This window comes from Pseudopipra pipra, chromosome 7 (assembly GCF_036250125.1).
Source record: "Pseudopipra pipra isolate bDixPip1 chromosome 7, bDixPip1.hap1, whole genome shotgun sequence".
In the NCBI taxonomy this organism is placed as follows: Eukaryota; Metazoa; Chordata; class Aves; order Passeriformes; family Pipridae; genus Pseudopipra; species Pseudopipra pipra.
In genome coordinates, this window is record NC_087555.1 from 969,774 (window position 1) to 995,685 (window position 25,912).

Here is a 25,912-nt window from a genome sequence, read left to right on the forward strand (position 1 = left end):
AGACAAATAAGAGAAGCTCCTACAGTCTCTCTTGCACAAAGGCTGACTGTCCCATGCCACAAGTGCAGGCAGAAAGGGCCCATTTAGATTTCTCTGTCCCCAACAATCACAGCTGGAATGTATCTTTAGGAGCCTGATGTGAAGTTCAGAAGGCTTTCAGTACACTGCTCATTCTGCAGAACTCACGGTTCTGAGGTCTTTCTCATGTCTCCCAATTTATGCAAGAGACCAACTTAATCTGAGGCTACAGAACACCAGGGTGAGGGCTGCAGGCATCCTGAATACTGCCTTGGAACACCACCTCTTTATAGTCAAGAATTAGCTTTATCTTAAAAAAAAAAGGGCAAAAAATCCCACTAAAACCCCAAATCAAACCAAAACAACTTGTGCAATCCCATCAACTCCCATTTACACAAGATTTCCACTAAACTAAAAGGCCAAAGCTTGCAGTTTGTGGCACAATATCAGACCATCTAGCTGTATTTGCTAAATTTCTCAGAAATGTTTTAATCAAGAAACTTCAGCACCAGCTCTGACGCTTTACACGTGCCAGAGCACCATCATTTGTAGCTCTGCACTCACACTCTGAGAGCACAGCCCACGTGTCCAGCACTGCTCGTGACAGAGGATGTGAACACCTGAGTCCTCCCACCCCACACTGCTTTGTTTGACCACGAACCTTGGATCAGAAATGCAATCATATCCTTACAAAACAACCCATACAGATTAAATTCCGCTTCCTCTTGAGGGAAAATGATTAAAGGGGGTTGTAAGCAAGGGATTTAATCAAACAAAAATATCATGGTGCTTTATTTTGGGGCTAAGTCTTGCTATGTCTTCAGCAGGAACAAATCCAAACTTAGCTACTCGTGTATCCTTCAGCACACAAACTGCTTGTCAGGTTGTAAAAGGGATTTCCCCTTCCCAGCTCCCCATACCACAGTCTAATTTAAAGCACTAACCCAAATCACACAGCAAATCTTAACCACAGAGCACTGCTAATTTCAAAATCCATCTGGCCAGGGCAGCGATACTGACTCCAGCAGGCAACAACCTGAATGAAAATGAGACAACACTGAACAAGTGCAACAAGTTCAAAAGTGTAAATTAAGCACTGAACTTCCTTAAGAACCTAACACAGTAAAATGGTCGGATTTCTGTTCTCTCCCAAAGCCCTGATGACAACCTCACCCTGAACAGACATATCATCTAAAGCACTGACAGTCCCATCTGTACATTCTGAGGTCTAACCCAGTTGGGCACCGAAACAAAAGTGAAGCAGCAGATAAAAAAAGCAGCCTGTGAAAGCGAGATAAAGAATATTCAAGATGAAAAGGCACGTTGAAGAATCGTGATTTAGTAATAAAAGTTGACATGTGTGGTAAGTACTGGTTAGAAAGATCTTAAGCAGGCAGGTCTAGGATAAAGATTAGCTTTCACTATTCCACAATTATTATGGTCCCACGTGCCCTGAAGTGACAACAGAAGCATTCAGGTGGCAAAAGGATATGAACTGTTTACAGACTTTCTCCTGTGTAAACAGCACAATAAAATCTCCTGTAAGATTTCTGATCCAACAACAAATACAAATGAACTCTATTTACATCAGGTCACCAAGGTAAGGGATTGGCTGTTAGTGTTAGTAAGCACATTTATGTGATCAAATATAAATATACAGTAAACCAAAAAAGGGGTGTTACTGAACCTGATCTAATTGTTCCCTCCTCTCCAAGTGTCTTGCATCTCACCTCAAAGGTATCTCTCAAAAAGTTCAGAAATCACAATCATTGAATCAAACTCTTTGTAACTCATAAAACGACTTTTAAATCTTCATTCCATACTTGCATATATTACTGATACTTTGGACATCAGATTTATCTAGCCTAATACTTGGTCAGACAGGAACCAAGAGATGATTTGAGGTACAGCTGACCCTTTGCATTTAAACCTCCAGAGGAAAAATTTGCCAGTGCCAAGGACTAATTAATTCCTAAGGGTTGAATTCATGTAAGAATTTTGGTGATACATGTTCTCAGGGACACAAATCCACTACAACCCTCCCAAGAATTTAACAGGCTGCTATGAGCTCATTTTATAAATCACTTAAATGCCTGCATTGGCCAATTCCAACATGTTTGGTACAGGGGATTTGTGTGTGTCCATGTCCACCATCAGTATAATGTATTGAATAATCTCATTAAGTGCAATAATCGATTTTCCCAAATATTACAGATTAAAATATAAGTCTTAATAAGCTGAGGTATTTCCTCCAAAATTATCAAACGTGGAGAAATAAAACCAAAAAGACAATTTGCAGTGGTCTGAAGAGGTCCAAGTTGAAAAAATGTGTTGGCATCCACAGAGGTGTGTGAAACTAAATGCTTCACAATGCAAAAAGTGGCTTGTTCACCACAGCACTCTGGGCACAGAAAAGCTCAGCAGCCCTTGCCCTACAGGCTTACACACCTGGGATAAGGTGCACAGGCCCTTTTTCACACTTGTCACAGGAATTTGGACTCTGCCACTTGAACTCAACACCCCAGGGAAGCCCTTCATTTTTTTCACCACCGTGAAAAATCAGTATTTCAGAGAACCAGCCGGTGAAGCCATGCAAAGACATAATAGTGACAGTTAATTACTTGCTAATCATGCCTCGGTTTCAGGATGAATGCCACCAGAAATACTCCGTTTATTCTTTTAAGTGACATTAGACATTCATGGTTACAATTAAAAAAATTAATGCACACAATTCCAGAAGACTGTCTCTAACTGGCAAAGACTTGAAAACAAGCTCATTTTTGTATCTGCAGCTTGAATGGATCATTCCACAAACACTGTGCTGTTCAGAGCTGAGGTGCAAATGAGAAAGAGTGCAGAATTTGAGAGAAGCCATATGGCAAAAGTTAAATATTTCGGTGTCTAAATATCCACTGTACCTTAGTTCTTCCCATTTTTGAGAAGTCAGATCCAGAGAACTGTTCATACCTGCACAATTTTCCCACCCATTTTTTATGGACAATGGTCAGTGAATTAATTTTTCTTGACAACAGAAAAAGCTGACATTTCAAAGCTGCCTTTCCCCAGAGAGCTCTCGGTAGTTTCCAAACAGACAAAGAGAGTGCATATTTCGTTTATACATGTGCTCAGAAAATCAGAAAACATTCCAAAATATTTCAGAATCAATAAGACAAGCTTTATGCAAGCATCAGCATCATATTATTTCCAGACTCCCTTATGTTTAAAGAGTTCTAAAACTTGAATATGCTCAATATAAAAAGTCAAACATTGACATCCCAGTTGACAATGACCTTATGCTAAAATATTAAGGAACAATGGAATGTCTGATGTTTCAATGAGCATAGGTTAGGACTGGATATGCTACCAAACAGATGTAACTAGATTTTTACTGGGCCATAACTAATGATGACTGTGCTTTATGCCTCCCTAATGCTGCCTGTCATCAATATCTATCAGTAGAAAGCTGCAATATAAACATTTATAAAGCAGACACAATACACTAGCTGAACCACTAATGCATGTAATTACCAACACAGAGCCATATGCTGAAAATTCATCTCTCTTTACATTTAACTTTTACAGCCTAGGCAAATCAGACAACTGCATAGTCCACAGCCTTCCAAAATTGCTTCCTGAATAGAACTCTGCAATCAGCTGCCAGTTCAATTGTTTTTACAACATTCTAAATAAAACAAAGGAGGTCTGTTGGCCTGACTTGTGAAAGGGCTCCAATGAATGCCAATTATAAGAGCAATTAGGGGATCAAATCTGACATCGTGGGTTTCTCTATAAGATATTAGCTCAATGACTCTTTTATAAGCTAATTAGTCATGGACGTTAAAAAAGAAACAGATGATCCAAAAACAATGATTCTGCAAAAATGTTTGTTGTCAAATCCCATTAGCAATTTAAAACCTACAAACTATTTTTACAAAAATCACAAATAAGGCCAATAACTCTCACTTTCCAATAGGAATTATATCTGTGACTGTCAACTCCTTCAACTGTATTAACAGTAACAAATTATGAACAAGAACACATGAAGTATTCCAAGCATAATCAGCTTCTGCAAAGTTGAAAAATCAGTATTTACCAAAATCCCCTCTGGCAGAAGCTACGTTGTTAATCAAATACAAGATGAATCTGCAGGGATTGCACAACAGGAAGACACAGGGGATTCCTCCAAGAGACAGTAAGGTCAACTCTTCCTTAAAAAGCAGAAAACATTGCAGGAGTGGACACTTCAGCTGAAAATTCCCATCACAAAAAGGCAAGGATGGCCACCAGCACAGCCTGGGAGGAGAGGACTTGCACTATTTCTGACAACTGACTCAGAAGTCTTCTATACATTAGATTAGGGCCCTAGACTCTTAAAAATCTGAATGCCTGGTTATGTTGCTCTCCCACACTGCAGATTAAGTACTACATGCAAGGTTTGAGCAAAGTAAATAATCACTTAAATGTTGTACAATGGCAAAATGCTGTCTTGTGTGATCCTAATTGGGATTCCTTACATGCAGGAATGATGACAGTGTGTGATTGTTCAATGCTACTTTTCCTGTAGGCTGTTGCCTTCTTCAGGACACAAAACAGATGCAGCTCACCAAATGAGCCCCTTGTTTGACTGTCCTTTGTAAAGCCTGACTGTCAAGGTGCATTATGAACCACAGACTCCTCAAAGCAGAGCCTGAAGACAGAGAACCCTTCCAAGAAAAAGCTCTATGGCAGCTCTCACCAGAGTAACTCATGGTCCACAAACTTCAGTGTATTTCAGATCTCAATTTCAACAATAACCCTGTTCTTGTTTTACATTTAGTCAACGTGGTTATTCAACATCATAACAGAATTGGGGCCCCAATCTGAAATTAGAATCATCAAACATTTTGCCATCTACTCTAGTGAGAGGTACCTTTGACTCAGCTACACTCAGACTGATTTGCTGCAGGTGCAGTAAAACCTGGCAGAAACTACAGAAATTACCTGCCAAGGAAATACATGCCTGAGCCCTCAGGTGTTACTTCCTAAAGAGCTATAAAATGTGGAGTACTTTATGATCAAAGCAAGCTGCTCTTGATTTCCGAGTCAGCACTTCCTCAAATCACAGCCAGGAGCTAAAGCCAGGTATCAGCAAAGAGCTTACTACAGCCTCTTGACCACTATCCAATAGGAAAAACGGGGCAGGGATGGGAATCACATCTCCAGAATGGCTGAGTTCCATTTCACTCTCTGGAGAGGGCAGTAAGTTTTCAAGGACAAAGTTCTGTCTTCCCATCATATGCAAGATAAATGCTTTCTGTTCATGTCTGGGACAATGCTGACTTGCACAAATACACAGCCCTGGAAAAAATGCCACCCAGAGAGAACCCACATCAAACCCTCAAGCTGCTCCTCACACAGAGGGAGTTCAAAGAAAGCATCAGGCAATGCAGATAGAAGTTTTACATCAAGACACAGCTTTTCTCAGCCTAACATAACCTTTTCCCTCATCAAAATTACAACCTACTAATACAAAAATGAACCTAAAGGCCTCTCTTAAAGTGTTTCTCCACATAACATATGATTAAGTTACTTCAGAGATCTTACAACATGTCAAATATCTTATGACATAAGTGCTAAAAAATCTACTAAAATTCTAGCAGTAACATCTGTCAAGAAGCTATAAAAAGATTCTGACCACGCTTATGTACTAAGAACAACTGATGTGGAGACAGCCAGACAATGCACCAAGAAATACAGAAATATGAGTGGAATAAGCAGAGAGGCAGTAATAAGGGGGTGCAACATGGAAACTGGAGATTTGTACAGGTTACCCTTCAACACCCAGTTTGGGGCTGATGCCATGAAACCCACAATCTTTATCGACCACCTCTCAAACACTCTCCCACTCCTGAATTGTCTCAAGAGTGTATTAAAGCATGATAATGTGACTCTGGAGGTAGACACCCAGGATTTCTGGAGTGGAGCTGCTTCTCCTGGGGTTAAATATGCTTAAACCAGAAGCTGATGTGCTCAGATCTGTCTGCATTCTTTGGTGTGTATGATCCACAAGCAAGTTCAAAACCTCAAGCATGAGATTGTACGTTTTTTTTTCTTAATTTAGAAGACTCTTAATATAAGATTCACAAAAGTTGTCCTTAGATGTATTTTTATTTTTTCCCACTTCTTTACTCCTATCAAGCCCTTGCCATCCATGTTATGCTACTGCATTGAGTGTCAGAGATCAACAAACAGAACTAAAAATAAGCACATGACACCAAGTACCACATGCTCTGTTGAAAACTCTTGCAGTGACTCAAAGATATTAATTTCAACAGAATTCTCTTGTATAGTGTAACTTTATGTTCTCCAACAAACCTCAGGTCTATGAATAACCAATTCAAGAAACACTAAAAAAAGAGAAAATGAAACAAAACAAAATTATGTTGCCTTTGCTACTTGCAAACCAAAATCTTCTTGGGAACCACCTCATGCACAGCCATCCACCTTTACAAAACTGCAAACCACTCAGATTTATCTTAACAAAAGCAGCTCCTTAAGTGAATCACAACCACTTCAAGAATTATGTTAGCCTGTATGTTATTGTGGACTGGACACAATGATGTACTTACTAGCCAGCATGGAAAAACACTTCTGTTACACCTGGATTATATAGAATAGGACTACAAATTCTGGATTTACAAAAAAACAAGTCTCCTTTTTGCTTTTTACTGAAACCTACAAATATGACAAGCTACTTTCTGTCTGTACCAAAATTAACATGTCTAATATTCAGTCAGAGAGGTTCTCGATGTTCTTCAGAATCGTGTGACTCTGGGCTGGTTCAAATTAATTGAGCAAAACTGACTACTTATCATAACTAACAAGTGATTTTTTAAAGTAGCCAAGATAAGGGTGATCAAGTATTAAATCAATATCAAGTAGAAATATTGAAATGTAAGTAAGAATAGACATTTTGCATCACTTTTTTTGACAGTAATACACAATTCAGCTGGTCACAGACTCTAGGAATCTAGAACCCTTTCACTAAATTCTGCACCTATACAGGATATAATATGCAGACAGACTTAACAATATTTCCTGTTTTCAAGCAATAAATTCATACTCAAGCTTTGTCAACAATTTGACCAATGGACTAAGCAGATGCAGGTACATGAAACATAAAGAAAAACCTTTACTTCTCTGTCACACGTTTCCCAGTTTGCCTCCTCAAAATGTCTAATTTGTTCACTAGTGGAGTTTAAGCTAGGAGCTGTTTTTAAATCCTTGTTTCACCACAAGGAAATCTTTCATCATGTTCTTTACATTTTCAGTCCACAGCTCTGTACAATCCCATGTATTCTCCTTTCACAGGTATCATCACACTCAATGTAAATTTTAAGTCTGGAAAAGCAGAGGATACCACATCCACTGCCAGTTGTGCCACTAGTAGTATGATATATTATTTTTAAATCCAGGACATCAGGATTAACATATTGCATTCACTCTATAAAAACCAAACAAACCAACCCACAAAAAAACCCAAACAAACAAACAAACCAAACCCCTCCAGAACTATGATTATTGCTATGACAGAAGTTACACCATAAATTTTTTTCCAATTGAATGGTTGTTTTCTCTTTGAACTTGAAAAATGGAAAAACCCATATTTTAAGCATACTGGCCCTGATATTTACCATAAATCTGCAAAAAGACTTGTTGAAACTTGTGATACCTTCACACTCGCATCTTGCTATTTAGATCAGCAGTGTATTTCAGCTAAAAAAAAAAAAAGGATACACAGTGTTTTCTTCAGGACATTTGTGTTTCTCATCACAGAAGACAGGAGAACAATAATAGGAAAAGCCTCCTTTGTAAAACATATTAAGTGTTAAAAAAAACACAGGCTGAAACTGGCCTGTTAGGTGACATCATCGTGATGCAGCAGACAAAAGGAAAACAGTTTTGAATGGGATTCATCTTTTGGCCCAGAGGAGAATACCAGGTCATATTTAAACCCAGGAAGTTTTGGTAGGGTTTTGTCATCTATAATCTGCATCAGATCATAAAAACCAGTTTGGAAATCTGAGGATGTGGAGAGTCACAAAGTGGTCACAGAAACAGTACTTCTGAAATGTGGTAGAAATGGAAATTGCATCCCTGGTTAAAAGTGCAGAGTCAGACCTGTAGTGACAACACAGTAGCATTTCTATCAAAAATGTCCTAAAAGAGAGAGAGATGGAAGAAATTCAGTGTCTGAGTCAGATCTATTCCTTGTTTTCTCCTGAATAATCACAGATAGGGTTAAGGCACAATGACCAAATGTGGAGGTATTCCTGCTGTCGTGGGTTGATCCTGTCTGTATGCCAAGTACCCACTAAAGCCACTCTCTCACTCTCCTCTGCAAGTGGACAGAGGAGAGAGAAAAAAAAACAGCTAAGGATTCATGTGTAGAGACAAGAGGTGGGAGAGGTCAGTGGCTGATCACCTTCACAGGCAAAACAGACTCAAAGTGGGGATATCACTTATATTTGTTATTAACAGGATAAGAGCCAAAGAGTGAGAAATAAAACAGTCTTAAAAACACCCTCCCCCCCACCCTTCTTTCCATGTTCTCCCTCCTCCCCCCCAGCTGTGCAGGGGGACGAGGAATGGGGGTTACAGTCAGTCCTTGTTTCTGCTGCTGCTCGGGGAGAGGAGTTGGAGTCCTTCCCCTGCTCCCTTGTCCCATGGGAGACAGTCCTTGGTGGACCTCTCTGGTGTGAGTCCATCTCGTGGGCAGCAGCTCTTCCCAACCTGTTGTCCCGTGGGTCACTCCTCCATGGGGTCAGTCCTTCAGGAATGAGCTGTACCGGCGTGGGTCCCCCACAGGGGCAAGGAGTCCTACCTGGGAAAAACCTGCTCCAGCCTGGGCTTCCCTCTGCACAGGCTGCAGGTCCCTGCCAGGACCCTGCTCCATCCTGGGCCTGCCACGGGGTCACAGCCCCCTTCCTGCATCCACCTGCTCCAGTGTGGGAGCTTCCATGGGCTGCAGGGGGGTCTCTGCACCCCGATGATCCCCCAGGGGCTGCAGGGGGGTCTCTGCACCCCGATGATCCCCCAGGAGCTGCAGGGAGGTCTCTGCACCCTGATGATCCCCCAGGGGCTGCAGGGAGGTCTCTGCACCCCGATCATCCCCCAGGGGCTGCAGGGGGGTCTCTGCACCCCGATGATCCCCCAGGGGCTGCAGGGAGGTCTCTGCACCCCGATCATCCCCCAGGGGCTGCAGGGCCTCAGCTCCGGCGCCTGGAGCATCTCTTGCCCCTCCTTCTGCACTGCCCTTGGGGTCTGCATTGCTGTTCCCATGTTCTCACTATGCTCTTCCCTAGTTGGAATTCTTCCTGTGCAGTGACCTTCTGTTCCTAAATATGTTATCCCAGAGGTGTTACTATTACTCCTCATTGGCTCAGCCTCGGCCAGCAGCAGGAATTCCATCCTGGAGCCGGCTGGCATTGGCTCCAAGGGACAGGGGAAGCTTCTGGCAGCTTCTAACAGAAGCCACCCCGCTACCAAAACCCAGCCACAGAAACCCACTACCCCTTCATATTTACAGGTCTCGCTTTCATCCATTAAGTAATCACTAAGCTTCTGTAAATAAACTGAGAGATGAAGACACACACACCCGTTCGGTTTGAATGGAAGAAGGAAAACACCAGAGTGACACTGAGATGCAGAAACTAGTGAATGAGACTGTAAGAATCAGTGATCAAAGCCTGCATTCGACAGGTTAAAAATGTGGTGGAAAAATAGCAATATAAAGGGAATAATAGAGAATGTAAACAGGAAAAAAAGTCAGCAGCTGAAAGAGGTAATTGAAGAAAACACATGAAAGCAAAATCTAGTGTTTTAAAGGTTTATCCCATTAAAATGAATCATAAGAAAGAAAAAAATCCCTCCAAGCATAAACAAAAAAATTAATAAGCAACAAGGAAAAGGCAACAGAAGTACTCTATAGAAAACGTACCAATTAAACATCACAGTTGATGAAGCAACCCAGTGAAAGACAGATCCTAAAATTCTTTCATATAATAACAACTTTCAAAGTCTCTAGATGGACATTACTAAAGAGCTGCTTGCAAGGGGAGAACAGGCAGCAGAGACAACACATAAGATTTTCAACTCCACTAGTTTTTGTTTTCATTTTTAAAGAGCGCCAAAGCATACCAAGCCATAAAACCCCACAAAAACAAATACAAGCAAAAAACCTGCACATAGAGGAAAAATGCTCATTTAGAACAATGCTGAACAAAGAATATTGAAATGACATCTGAACACAACCAAACTATCCAGTTTTAAAGCCATCCAGGCTTCGGAAGGAATTTGCAAGAAAAAAAATTGACTGCAAATTCTGGGAGCATGTGGAATGCATAGACACCATCAACAGACTGAGCAAACTGAGAATTCCAATAGAAAAACAGGCAAGCTGTTTGATTTATACTCCACTCCCAAAGATCTGGAACACTGAAGAGACTTTGGCAAAAATAACAAAGGAAATTTATACATACTGTAGATATATTGGATGTGTCGTGCCAATTCTGATAAAGCAGGACTGAGTAAAAGACTGTGTCTGCTGAAAAAAAGCAGACTGAAGAGAGCTAAAATGAAAGTTTCAAGAAAACAGAATGTGATAAAATATGACAAAAATAGAAAAGGAATAATAAATAATAGATGACTGAACCACACAAGTATGATAAAGAACAACATTAAAATTCACAGTGTTGTGCACCTGTAAGGCCACTCCCAAATAAAGTGCTAGAAAGGTTTTATCCATTATGACAGGGCTTCATGCATAAAATTTTATGACCAAGAAAAAAAAGAAAAATCTTTTCATCAGGGATTTTATTCCAGGTAACTGTCACTAAAAATCAGCAAACTTCAGGTGATGAGCAAGAATCCACTGTTTTCTGCCACATCACCCTCCAGTCAGCTGCATGTCTCCTACGCTGATGCCAATCTCTGTTTTCTAATCATTCATCAGATTTTGTGAAATGTGTGAAAATTTTATTGGAGCACGCCAACAAGTTCCAGAATCGTTGCCAGGGAGAGAGGAAAAAGGAAAAATGGGACTACTCTGCTGCAGCCCAATTCCATTAGAGACTAATTCAAAAAATAGCAGTTTAAATGGTCTGCCTTTTAAAGATCAAACAGTCCCTTGAGCACCTGAATTCTTCTCCATTTCAGCAACAGCAACACCATCAACTGTAAAAAGATCCTCCAAAAGGCAGTTAAGTTCTGGCATGTTCTGTTCCACATTATGATAAAACATACAATAGTGGAGATTCAAAGTCAAAACTCTGTCTTTAGCAATGGCATATTTTAATTGGGGGTGAGCAGGAGACAACAGTCCCTGGACAAGCCAGAACCACCACATTGTTTGCTTTGTCAGTCTAGAAATTCATAGTCTACATAATGATATTTACCCTAAATTGATCCATTAAACAGTGACAACAGGAATATTAGTTCCTCTTCTACAGAGCTCAGTATGACCTAATTCAAACTTAATTGCATGAAACATTAGTCTTAAATAAAAAACCTTTCCTAAACCCTTATAAACACATGAAATTTAGGACCAAAAATTCTGCAAGTTCCCTTCAGACACTTCTGAGTAGTTCTGATGAAGAGCAACAGGCATAAGGCCACAGAGGAAGGAATTAACACTACAGCTATAATTGGAGTGCTGCAGGAATATGTAGGGTTTGCCATGAAATTCAGTCATTCTACTGGCTAATATCAGGTTGTACAACATCATGAAGGTTAGATTTAGAAAATCTTGGTTATTTCCCATGTAAAGAGCACAGAATACACAATATTTATTTCTGTAAGCGATGAAAGAATGTTAGTAATAAAACTATGGAAAGAAACCCATCAACCTCACATCTTTATTTGACCGGGATCAATAAAGTCTGCATTTTCAAAAGAACACAAAACTGAAATACAAAGAAAACAAGTTAAAAACACTATCAATTTCTGTTTCTTTTCTGTTATTAATTAATAGATAAAAGTAAGTGTTCTGTCACATTCAGAAGTCAATGCATTCTTCATTTTTTTAGACGGGTAAGAGCCAAGAAAAAAAAAGATTTTCTGGTTTTTTGCTGATAGAGCTCAGTAGGAAAACAAAACAAAACAAAATGTGTGTATTCCCTAATACACACACGTAGGAACCTGAATTTATGACAAAGCTAAATAAACTGGACATGGTAACAACATTCTTTCTGGTTTCTGCACTACAGCACTGTTTATCCTCACTCATTAAAGTGGCTCTGCCTTGAAGACCATAAAAGTATATCAGTGAAGGCCAGAAAGAGACTGTGTTTATATGGACAGATCTGTTCTGCTCAGGTCAGTGATGAACCACACTGCAAGTTATGGAAAAACCCTTGTACACTGAACCAGTGCTCACAGCTTAGCTTCCAGCTGGAAAAGCAACTGTATTGCACCTGACTCTGCTGCTCCACAATCAGGCTAAATGTGTATAAATGAACCTATTCCTCACACTTCCCGGTTCTGGGGCATACTTGATCCGGTTCCTAAAGTCCTATTGAAAATACCCGAGCCAGCACCCAGAGAAAGGTACATGAGGGAGGATAAGGGTGGCAATACACAGGGAAAGGCTCCAACCAGCGTTTCAGTGGCGTTGTTTCTGTCTCAAATGAGTTGCAGAACTACGGTGTGAACGTCCCAACCAAGCACACCCTGAGAAATCAAAGCACAGGCCCAAGCAGAATTCCTACAACTGTAACAAATCAGAACCAGTGACTGTGGAAGTGCAGTCATTCCCATAAAAACACAGTGTTTCACGGATCAGCTGCACCAGCCAGCGCTTTGCCATGTGTGCCTGCAAGCTTTCCTAACATCCACACACCAGGGCAGCTCCAAGGAATAACTGACACATTTCCAGATAAGTGACAAGACAGGACAGAGCAGAGAGTGCTCTCTCTGTCCTTCACCCCTCCACGATATCAGAAGTTCAGAGGACAGTTGATAAGTTGCCTTCTCCAGACGTGTTACAAACATGTCTTTGAGCTGCAACGTCTCTTTAAAGACCTTACCTTGTAAAATGTTCCTAGGTACACACTGAAATGCAAGTTTCAGAAATCTGTCAAGTGTGTCAAGATCCCAAACGTGTTTGCCAGCTAAGAAGAAATACACTGGATTCTGCCTTCCACAAACAGTGCCTGGGACTTATATTTGTATCACGTCTTCTAAAAAGCAGCTGAACATAATACACAATTGAATACTGCTGTCTGGAGGGGAAAGAAGTATTTAGACCATAAACAAACAGGATCAAATTACCCAGAAGTACACATGCCTTGCAGCAAGCACAAGAAACACCACAGTAAATAATGTACATAAATATTCTTCTACAGCATCTGGCAAAATTCACCGTAATGAATTCAAAATATTCAAAGCAATTATTTCCACCCAACCACTTATTTCTTTCAGAACTGAGATCCTTCAGCATTTTATTATGTTCTTTACTGTCAAGGCATATTTCTTCAGCAGTTTGACTTTTTTTTTTTCCCCTGCCATTTGGCTGAGCAACTAAGAACTTTATTCAGTAAAGTAACTTCCAGATGACCTAGCAAATGGAATTGATTTGGATTAAATAGCACCAGATTATTTCAGTGTTTAAGTAGTCATGGGTATGCCTGTAACATAACACATCTCAAATAGATTCCACTAATCTTATTAAGTATGCTTTTACTTATCTTTCACTAAACATCTATTTTATGGTTCATTTCTTCATACCTCTTAATCACTGCTCAGTTACAATGTCAAAAAAACTTGAAATCCAAAACTGAAAAACACACAGTCACAACATAGATAATTCTCTGGGTAAGAAGTCATAAGGGACTGTTGTGGAATTGTTAGGGTTTACAACTATAAGCATATTTACTGTTTTGCATCTTTTACATGACAGATTTGTTACAGTTAAAAGCTTTCCCTTCAGGCTCTTTTAAAGAAGCACATCCCAAAAAGTTCTCTGAATAAGACATAACAGAACTGCTCTCCGTGGGTTTTTTTGAGGGTGCGAGGACAAGAGAAGGAAAGGGACAAGGAAGAAAGGAAGGCATAGGTGTGCAAGCAGGAGAGGAAAACTATACGTGGATTTTAAAGCTGAAAGCGTTTAAACTCACCTAAACCAAACAGCACTTCTATTCCTCAGCTTTTGCTTGCTCCACTTCTGTTTATTTTTCTGACTCATTACTCAAAAATTTCCTAGATCCTAATCAAGCCTAACAATGCTTCAGAGGAAACACAGCTCCAAAATGGAAAGGGGGAGAAAATCTCGTTTAGGAATTCTTCAAAAGCCACAAAATAATAAAAACTCAGGATATCCTCCAAGAATGGTAAGAAAAATGCTACCTAATAAAGTACAATATGCTCTAATTCATCACAACATAACGTGGCTCTGAATTCTGGATGTCAAAAGCTTAGATGATGGTGTTCATTCTGATATTGAACTTCTGTTTGACATATCCCAGATGCCTCCAGGAGTCCAGTTTGGAAAGAACATTCAAGCAAGAAGTATCACAGATGAGGAAATCCTTAAAAACACCAGAAAATCAGTGACCAGCAAAGATACATGGAGTGTAGGAAACACAAGGTCTTCCCAAAAAGTCTCTGTTGTCAGAGAGCCTCCGTAGGGAGAAGCCTTCTACTCCATTTTAATTGATCCAATTGGCCAGCAAAAGGGTACACATGGAATCAAAGAACCACAGAACGTTCTGAGTTGGAGGGGACCCACAAGGATCATCAAGTCCAACTCCTGGCCCTGCACAGGACCATCCCCAAGAGTCACACCCTGTGCCTGAGAGCATCATCCAGATGCTTCTTGAGCTCTACAGCCTTGGTGCTGTGACCCTGGGGAGCCTGGTCAGTGCCCAACCACCCTCTGGGGGAAGAACCTTTGCCTGAGATCCAACCTAAAGCTCCCCTGACACAACTTCAGGCCATTCCCTCAGGTCCTGTCCCTGGTCCCCCCAGAGCAGAGCTCAGTGCCTGCCCCTCCTCTGCCCCTCACAAGGAAGTTGTAACTGCAGTGAGCTCTCCCCTCAGTCTCCTCTGCTCCAGCAGAACAGACCAAGTGGCCTCAGCAACTCCTCATATGGCTTCTCCTCAAGGCCCCTCACCATCTCTGTTGCCCTCCTTTGGACATGTTCCACTTCATTAAAAGCCTCTTTCAACATTAGTCACTTCAACATTACTCACTTTCCCCACACAATACCATCTCTCATCTGTATTATCTCCCTGTCATCTTCTTCATCTGAATGTGAATAAAATATCCAAACAAATGAGGTTACATCTATTTTTATCAGGTTTTAGTGACTGCATTGCTTTCTTTGGAGACACAAAAGGAAAGACTACATCTTTGCTTTATTTATGAAATCCGGGAATTTAAAAGTAAACAAAAGAGAGTAATATGGGAGTGAAATTCAGATAAAGGAAGACATTTTGTAAATGCATTCTAGTTCAACAACATAACATTTTCTCTTAGGATATCCTTTATCCTATTAGATTCAAGCTTGGGACAACAAATCTTTAAGTAAGCCTCTGCAAATTGTTCACTAAAGCATGTCAGTCTTTTCTGAATCTGAGCCTGGGATTTAGAATTCATGGTGCAAATTCCACATTTTGAAGACAGGTAAGACTGAGGGCTCTCAGTTATACTGGAAGCAAGTCAAACTACATGTGTTAGTGTGTACATGCTATGCTTGTCATCTAATACTTAAAGCTCACATAGAATAGTCCTATTTCTTAATTATCTATTTTAAATGCATAGCTACATGAATCATAGTACCATGACACGATATTATTGCTAAGAAGTCACACCCCCTCCTTTTTCTCCCCCTCAGAAAATGTAACAGCAGAGGAGAAAATCCCAACAGCGTGACAGTTTTACATCGACTGCTGTGGCTAACGACCAACATTTCAGCTTTTGGGCAAGACTGCAAAGCAAACACACCCAATTCTGGGTGTTAAAGTAGTTCCTTGCCTCCTGTGCCACTGACATCCTTCCTTGCAGCAGCCATGTCACTTGTGCAGTGAAATCATTTTCGTGTTGCCAATGGGTACGAAGGCAAAGCAAACACCAGCACGTTTCTAAGAGAAATAATCAACAGCTGGCAGAGCACTGTCACCTGCACTTCAGCTTCCTGACAGGTCACTACAATACCTGGGAAGGCTCTGCTTGCTCTGCGAGTTCCCCAGGCTGGCAGATTTGCCACGTCTGTAGCCATCAGCTGTCCCGTGGCGTCTCAGTCAAAACCAGGAGAAAAGAGCCACTCTCAGCACAGCGAATGTAGAGCTGGGGGTATTACCAAGGCAAGCACATCGTTCTGCATGGCTGAAATGCCAGCTAATGATTTGGATTCGGGAATTACTCTTCATGTTGGAGAAAATTACTAATGCAAAAATCGGCGCGGCGGTTTAATAGCTACATTCAATATCCTCAGCCATAAAACACGGGGGTTGGAAGGGAGAGCTCTGGGAGAGGTGTTTCATTTTGAAAGAGAAAACAATAAATATCTCATATGCTCTTCCAGGTTATTGGATTTGCTGTTAATGACAGAGTGCTTGTGACAAACACGAGATTGCAAGTCAGGATGGCCAGGTCAGAAGGCAGCTTGTACCTTCTGCTGCCTTTCAGTGCAGAACCAACAGTCCCTGAGAGAACTGAAGCTGGGAACTATGAAGTTCCCAAGTGCCCTCTGCCAGACTGGCTGGCCTCTTAAGAAGTATGACTTCAGACCTGTTGGGACTAATGCAAAAATAGAGCTCCCATCACAGCATGGGAGGGAAGGTTAGAGAATCATTTTTACAAGTTGGAATGCTTCTCCTAGGTGAGTTCCTTTGGTATTCCAAAAAAAAAAAAAAAAAATTAATATGCTTTTTAAAAGCAAACGTAGCTTTGGAGAGCTGCATTAAAGTATAAGACAGCAAGCAATTTAATGAGAATTTTAACAACATACTAACAGTTTTAAGTGGCTGTGTAAGAAAATGTTATTTTACACACAACTTTCCCAGCCACATTGGCCCAGCCCCTTTTGTGTGTTGCCTTTAGGTTACCAGTAACAACACACTGCACAAAAAACATGTGCAAAGACAAAACCAACCTGTTACTGAGAAAAAACAACTACAAAGTTCCATTACATGAAGATGTATAAAGCACTGCATTGGTAGTTACACACGAGCCATTTCATCCAGTCAGGTGAAATCTGGGAATTCTCTCTTTCAAGAGTATTGGCATTATACACACTAAAGTTGCAGTTCAGCAGTGTTGGCATGCTGCATTTCACACCATAAAACACAGCAAAAGCAAACAATTAAGTGCAATTACTATACAGCACAGAATATTGGAGAATTAGTAACAGCTCCAGCTGCACAGTTTTTTTTGAGAAGAATTTCTTCCATTTGCACAACATGATACATGAATATTAATGCAACATATAACTTACAGAATTAGTATTGCAGTTTTTAGACTGCTTGAATCGAGAAAAAGATTGTCCTAATCTCAGATGTTAAAGACCTTTGTGTTTACAAATCCACAGTAGACTCAGCTTTAAAGCTCACACATGTGAGAGAGATTAAGGGGCACAGTGGTGGGGGTCAGTGTCTCAAACTTTCTGCTGGCTACATCCCCTGCTGCTATTTTCTGTCCCAAGTAAAAAGTCAGCATTATATTAACACCAGGTAAAAATGTCTATACCTGTAAAAAGAAAAAGCTTTGAAGAAGGAAAACAATACTAGATATTCCAGGAAGACAAAGCCTATACTATTTTAAATCTCATTATTTCATGATTTTTTTCTTAGGGAGCCTGACTCATGATCTCTGAATGCATACAGCTGCCAACACAGCATGTAGGAAGAAAGCATTAAGAGACAGCACATATCTGCACAGCAAGGCATTTGGAAAGATGGTCTGGAAAAATGTTAAAAAAAATAGGTTTGAGGACACAAAAAACTCTTTTAAACAACTAATGTAACTGGCATGCAAAAATGATTGCTGTTCCAAACAACATTTTGAGATGTGACTGCAGGAAAAATCATCTTTTTTATTGGGAACACAGTCCTTTATCTAGGCTCATTACCTCACTTCAGTTACAGGTTCCAGAAGATTTCACAACAGATTAAGAAAAAAAAGTGCTGCTGTTTCAAGAGATACCTTCTTCAAAAGATGTACACACGCACGAAAAACCAAAATAAAAGCTCTCAATCTGATAGAAGAGAAAATACATTTCTTAATATCAGGAGTGCCTGTATGCATAGGAAAAGCAATAATTACACTGAGCAGCAGATATAAACTGCCAGCACTAACACCACAGCTGCCTGCCAAAGACTGAGGTGACAATGGGCAACCACCTCTCTTCCTGACATCTCTCCCCATGACAGCAGCAGTCCCATCCCAGGCTTCCCTCTAATGCAAAGTTTGATTTTGCTTAGGCTGTTGAGAACTCTGAAAAAAAATACTTGTAAGTGCTACACAGATTTAGAGCTTCCCAGATCACTCGGAAAGTTTAAGCACAATGTTTTAAGTTCCTAATGGCCCATCCTGCCTGGAAGAAACTGAAGATCTAAAGGACAAAAATAGAAGCAGAATAGAATATTAAATGTCACAGCAGCTATGAGCCAGGATCCTGTTTTGCACATCGTGGTATTTTTGCATTTTGCCTTTGTCCAAGATTGCTCCCGCTAAAACTACAGGGATGGAGAGAGCAGAGAAAGAATAAAAAAAATCACATTGAAGATCTTGAACAGTTCCAGAGAATTCAGCAGTCCTCAAAAGACTATTTCATTCTATCTAAAAAATAATAAGTAGGCATTTGCATGCAGTTTTACAGTTTTCATGTTATTTAAGGAATATGAGAAGACTGAAGCACCTTGGAGATTAGTCTCCTCTACCCATATCTATTCCCAAGTACTGGAGTACCCACATACCCATCTCCACTAAAGCAATAAAGCAAATTAGAAATAGCCATCAGACACTTTTAATGCCAAAAGATTTGCCTCAGAAGTCACATACTTTTCAAAAAAAAAAAAAAAAAAAAGTGCTCTTTACTTGCACTGCTCAGGTATCTCTACAGCACAGGAATTACCAAAAAGTTTAAAGGATTTCGACAGATTATGGTTCTAATTTACGGTGACAGAACCAAAACAGCAAAAAAAAACCCCAAAATTAATTCTAACAACTTATTCCATAGAGCTAAAAACCAGTAAGATGAGCCAGCTGCAGTCTCTGCTCCAACCAGTGCATTATTAAGAGAATTGTTTACCAAGTTACACTTGTGCACACTCATGCAATGGTGTTGATCAGGTATTGCTGACAGAATGCATGGAAAAACATTTGGTTGCACAGATGTTTCTGAATCTTTATAACTGCTTGTGAGATAGAAAATGGAGAAAACCTTGCTCAGTTCTCAGAATAAAACCAGAATATGCAAGCTCCAAGTGAGACATAAAATAAAAGCAGTACTAACCAAGTGAGTTTATACTAATAAGCTGAATAGGTTGGACTCTGGAATTAAAATAGCAAACAGAATTTCTCAATGGCTTTCTTTAAAACAGAAGAGAATTTTACAGCAGTTAGAGAAATCCAGCATCTTAACCCAGGGGCTTTCCAGAACTTTCTGCCAAATTATCAAGCAGCCTGTGTGAAACCATAGGTGTTACAAAGCCCAAGTTCTGCTTCTTGCTCCAGTGAAAACTACTCAGATGGCTGTCAGGAACCCAGCTGTTGTCTGTTGTACAGGAATGTTTGTGTCCTTCAGCTACAAAATTCTACATTTCTTTCTTTCTTTGCCTAATACTTAGCTACATGTCAGAAAAGTAACTCATTTCAACCTGAGGAAATGATCATATTTCAGTCCAGAGCACCCTCTTGGATGATTAGAACACCTGCTTACACAGGCAGAGGGAGAGAGGAATGGAAGTCTAAATTCTTTCCTGGGATTTCATGATGAGCTTCCAGCTGATAAATTCTCCATTGAAATCCTGGATAAAATCTACGTGGCAACACCCTTTCCTTCTCTTGATGTTCAGTTTAGTGTAACAAACACGTTTTAAAACCATATGGCAAGAGGAGGCATTTCTGAGGGCTGTCTGCTCATTAGACGGGGTGGAGCTGCAGCCTGTGTTGAAAACCCCACCTTTTTAAGTGCATTAAAACGCTTAAGAAAAAGCCTTTTTTAAGACTTAAGAGCTACTACTGACTCTTTCAGTGCCCCTGGGCAAATGGAATGGCCCAGACAAGGCCTAAGCTTGCACATCTAAGACTGAAAAGGTGGGCAGTAACTGAATAGTAACACATTCTGCCATTCCTGCCACCTCACAGGTCTGTGCCTTGAGGTGACACCACAAAATGACAAATAATTAATAAATGTATTACCTTCTTCCTCCAGCCCAACCACCATCAGCCAGGAGTGTAAACCCAGATTACAGTAACACATTCAGTGGTAAGGGTTGGCCATCCCACAAAAGCAAACCCACAGAACAGCTCGACGTGGCATCCAAGTCAGGGGGCATGTTCAGGGAAAGACCAGCAGTGGAGTAGCAAAACAAACTGCATAAAGAAAGCCAAGGTTCTGATCTCAGGGATTTAGGACACGCTAGGAAGAAAATTACTTCCACTGGAACAAAGATATTAGCAGATATATCTGTATGAAAAGTTACATATTGAAGGTAAGAGAAGCAAAGAGAGCATTGTTAGGTAGCTATGCAGAGGCACTAGGAGTTCTAACAGGGGCAGTATTGTTCGCTCTTTTCTGGGATACAACCTCTAAAAGAGCTTATCCCTTCCAAAATCAGATTAGAGTAAGGCAAAAAAGGTGATGGGGAAAATGTTTATTTGTGCCCGATTAGAGTATTCTTATGCAACAACTCTATTAAGTCATTAGTTCATGATTTTTTGTCTCAAGAGCTGAAACACACCCTTATCTTCTGCCATGAATTCCACTGTTGATAATAATTAAAAATTCTAAGGGAGCTGCAATTTCTGTGAAGTGAACCTGGTGGACTTTTCAGCTCTCAGTGCTCTACTTGCTCTCTTGAAAAAACTGACAGAATTAGAATCCTGCCACAGGTCATATTAGTATGACCACAATTCAAACATAAAGTAGTTCTGTTCTCTTCTAAGCTATGTTACTCCCCCAGTTCAAGCTGAAATTGTTGTTTAATTATTTCAGCTGATAGTTCTAATTAATTTCTTATGACATATTCAAGCAATACACTCTTGAGGGATTATCTCAAGAGAAGAACTAATTCTATAATCATAATACAAACTCCAGTTTATTGTGTTTGACCTCTCAAGTTCTTCATCTAAGTTCCTTGATTATGACTTTAAGAGCATTCAGTAATGTTTACAAACATTGCACGAACACACCCTGACAGACTCATTGCTATTGAACCCCAAATATAATCTTGTCCACAGGCAAGAGACTAACAAACCACTTTAATGAGCTCGTAAAGGAAATTCTGAAATGTCACATCAGGTGAGTGTTTTGCAGAACAGTAGATGCACAGTCTTTGAACTCTAAAAAAAACCCCAAAGACATGACAAAGTTGTCTCCAAAGACTAAGGAGGTTGTACCAACCACTAGTTTGTATAAATATACTACTCTCACTGTCTACTCCTGTTAACTGCATGTTCCTCCTTTCTGGTTTGTATTTTCCCACGAGATTTAAAATGGTTTACACAGAACATTGCAGTGTAGTTTACTGTTGGAATGACTTTAATTTCTGTACTCATCACTCACAAGACACGCCCAAAGTGAGCTGGATCACGTTATCCCAACTTCTAAGGCAACTGGATTCCTACTTCTTTCTGCTTATTTCTTTTTCCTGCTTTTCCTGCTACCGTAGCTCTGCTAAAAGCACCAACCGAACTGCTCTATCACATCCTTCAACGCTGCATCATAATGCCTAGCCTTTTAATCCTTAAATCACTCTATTTATTCAAGCTATTCACGTAAATATATGCCTTTAATGAGACCTATAATCACTAACGCATCTGTGCACTTAAAAATAAAATGCATCCCAAACAGCATATGGCTAATAATAATGGAATTATTTGCTCACTGTTTTGTTGTTCCTTTCTCTCAGTTCATGTGGGTAACCTCCAAATATTTGAAGTTGTACCTGACATACCACTACATGACAAAGCAATCAAGTAAACCTGCAATTACAAGGCAAAATTTATTGTTTGTTTTGAAAACGCCATAAAAACAGAAGCTTGGCCTTCAAAAAAAACCCAAAACCTCCCCTGAGGTGAATTATTAGTTTTTTCTTATTTTGATTAACATCATAATTGGCTCTGAAGTTCTGCTTATCGCTACAAAAACTGAAAAGTATAACTCAAGTTTTGCCTTGGTCTAACATGCAGGGGAAGAAAATCACAGAAAAGGAGAGGTTAATCAGTGTTCACACATTACATAAATACGGATGCTTATTTATATTTTTACTGAATAGACCGCATATATTGCTAAAACATTTTATATGAATCTAAACACTTTTAAAGCACCTTCATAATCATCTTCATGCATGCCTCACTTTCCAGTTTATTATTTTTTTTTAACTAATCTTTTTAGTTATGATAACTTTCTATTACCATAAAGATGACTTTTTAAAAACCTGCAACTGCGATGGAACTGAAAAGTTAAAAAGTTGCATGGTATTTAAATTAGAAATCTAATTAGTATCTTAAGTTCAAAAAAGACCCCAGAGATTTAGTTCTTCGGAAAGGGGCCAATTCCTTTGTAGGAAGAATACAATTAACCTTTACGGGCCTTTGATTGACTCTCGGTGCCCTTCAAAGAAAGACAAGGACGGCGAAATTAAATGAGCAACACACTTTTCCATGTTCCTCCGGTTGTCATACAACTTCCAGACCCCCTCAAACTGAGGATTTCTCCCTGAATCTCTCTCCTCCGAGTCCAAGCCAGCGGCTGCAGTCAGTCCTTGCTCAGATCTCAGCTCTCCCTGTTCACATGATGGTCCGGCAAAACTCCTCCAGCACTCCACCCTCCCGACACGCGCGGAGTTAAAATTAACTCGGTGGTTTGGGTTTGCCTACGAGCCCGAGATCCTCCCTCGTACAAGAAGCGAGCGCTGCCCGGCCCCGGCGGTGAGCTCGGCTACCGCCCAGCCCCGCGGGGCTGCCACGGCCGAGCCTCTGCGGGGAAACAAAACCCCCGCTCGGATAATGCCTTTACTGTACTTACTACGAGGGGGAGGAAAAACAACCCAGAACGAAAAGCATCTCGTTATTCGCAGCTCCTGGCGATTCACAGAGCCCGTTTGTCCCAGACCCCCGCACGAAGTTGGGGACGCGGCGGTGCCCGCCCCGCACCCTCGGTCCGGGAGCTGCGGGACCCCCGAGCCGCCGCCCCGGGCACGGACCGCCTCACTCGCGCCCACCTCCGCCGACAAGTTCCCGGCCGGCGGCAGCGGCGGAGCCCGGGGCAGCGATCAACAGGCGCTCAGACCCCCCTCCCTTTTTCCCTCTCTCCCTCCCTCCCTCCCCGCCAGCCGCTCTCCGGCACCCGCGGGCAGCGGGCGGCGTGTCCCTCCCCGGGCCGCTCCCGTCCCCGCGTACCTGCCGCGGGATGGATGGATGGATGGATGCAGGGATGGATGCAGGGATGGATGGAGCCCGTCCCGCCGCCGTGCCGGCTCCCGGCGCCCGCTCCGACCCCAGCCGCGGAGAAAGTTTCCTGACGTCAGCGAGGAGGGCGGGGGGGACCCGCCTGCCTGCCGGGCTCGCCGGGCCGGGCCGGGCCGCCGCCGCTGCTCCCGGGCTCCCCCTGCCTCCCGCCGCCGCTCCCGGGCTCCCCCGGCGTCCGAGCCCAGTCTGGGGAAGCGAAGAAAAGGGAGGAGGGGGGGAAAAAAAAAAAAAAAGAAAAAAAAAAGAAAAAACCACGAAGAGTAGGCAGTACTCGAGAAAGTGAGGAATGCGATTTAGTAGCTCAGCGTTCCTCGAGGAAACATCTTTCGGGGAAAGGATGACGGACGCGCTTCCACGGGTCCGGGTTAAATCCACAGTGAAGTATTTTGGTAGGGTACAGATGTGTGACATCATGCTTTGAAGATGTGCTTTAGAAACACCAGAAGAGCGTAGATCAATATATTTTTACAACAGTCATGCTAAGTGCAATTTAGGGACTAAATATTTCCTGTGGAAAGGCAAGGAATTCGTGTCTGCCATGTTTCTTTTATTCCTGGTGGCCTTCTGCCATGATACTGCCAGTGAGGGGCCATGTACTGTCTGTGGAAAGGCAGGAAACTCATCTGTCATTCCCCTGCCTGATTTTTTTTTCACAGCACATGAAAGATGCCTTTCATTTTTCATTAATCAATAGACAAACCTCAAGAATGGCCATTTAGAGAGCAGAACAAAACATGTCACTGAAATCAAAGCAAAGGTGCTTTGTGTGCAGGAGGCGTACTCTTGTTTTAAAGACAAGGTGGAAAAGAGTTCAGGGTGGCAATTTACAGATCAGAGTCAGAAAATCATGACAGAAAAAAAATGAAGGGTAGAAGTCAAGAGCAGGCAGCTTTTTAAATCAGTAAGCTCTAGATAATGACATGCATAGATATGAATTATATAAGAATTTAATTGGTGTGGCTGCCTTTCCATTCAGAACTAAGATAAAATTTAAAAAGCCCTCCAAAATAGGTACACAAACCCAAAGCACATTAGTAGTAAGTTTGTCTGCTCTAGACATTATTAGAAATCTGAAATTTCTCATCAGTTGGTTCTCTCATGTAAAGGAAACAAATGTTAACTTTTTATATAGTGTCAGAGTTATTTTGTAAACTTTACTAGGAAATGAACGGGCTATGGAATCAATTGTAAAAGATCATCATGTGCAAAGTTGGTAGAATCATACCAGCTTCATTTCAAAAGATAAATAGAAGTGAAATTCTGAAACGAAAGGAAAATGCAAAACACTTGAGAAAATTGTTTGAGCACTATATTCTAAATAACACCACTGCCAGGAATTGTTTTCAGCATGCAGATATTAAATTTTAAACACCTGGGAGGAGGAGAGGGGAAACAAATAAACAAACAAACAAGCAAAAAAATACCCCACTAAACCTCTATTTACTGCAATATTAAGAGAATTGAATGAATGTCTAACAAATCTGGACAAAACACATTTCATTTATCGATGCTCCACGGCTGGGCAATATAAATAAAGGGATTTTTTAACTGTTGTTGTTACTGACAGCTATTCCCATGCACCCTTCTGCAGCATTTTGTTGGAGATGACAACTGCATTGCATCCATCTCTTCAGCCATTTGTCCCTGTCAAAAAAAGTGACAGAAAGGATGGGAAGAGAGAGAATCTATGAATTCTGTGAAAACGCTGAGGAAAGGTAAAAGTAAACTGCTATCAAGAACCTTGTTTTTTAGTAGTTTCTTGGAAATACAGACACAAACTGGTCTAGAACATTGTAGTAGACATTTAGACCTTGGTTGCTTATTTTTCATGTTCGTGTGGTTGGTTTTTAAAGCAACATTGGCAGTTCATGTGCTGCTTCCTTAGGCAAAACTGCAATTCTTTTCAGTGTCAGAAAGCATCTTTATCTGTTTGGCATTCCAGAACATACATCCAAAGCTGGTCTTTGTCGGATGTCATAAACAAGTACTCAGACTTGTTCAGTAAGTGTCCTGGTTTGATTTTGATTATACAATTTGATTAGCTGTAGCCTGCAGAGCAGAGCACACGCTGCACAAACAGAAAACATTTCGGCTATTGAAACACACATCATGAGTTTTTCCAAAAGTGATGAAGAAACCAAGAAAAATTAAGGGCACTTCAAAATTCTTTAGCAGTACCATAGCAGATTCTTCATCAGAGCAAGTTAAAAATAAAATATT

At 40.9% G+C, this 25,912-nt stretch overlaps 1 protein-coding gene across 9 annotated transcripts in view; it reads right to left on the bottom strand.

Moving 5' to 3' along the window:
• Positions 1–23,757, bottom strand: part of GULP1 (GULP PTB domain containing engulfment adaptor 1) — a 151,988-nt gene extending 128,231 nt beyond the window's left edge. For 7 of the 9 annotated variants that reach the window (XM_064660158.1, XM_064660159.1, XM_064660157.1 and 4 more), the window contains exon 1: positions 23,624–23,757. The gene's annotated coding sequence lies outside the window, so the exon portion shown is untranslated. Of the gene's footprint in view, positions 1–1,465; positions 1,532–23,249; positions 23,337–23,623 lie in introns of those variants that run through there. The other 2 variants (XM_064660148.1, XM_064660149.1) reach the window with 2 other exon arrangements.
• Between the last annotated feature and the right edge of the window lie 2,155 nt (positions 23,758–25,912).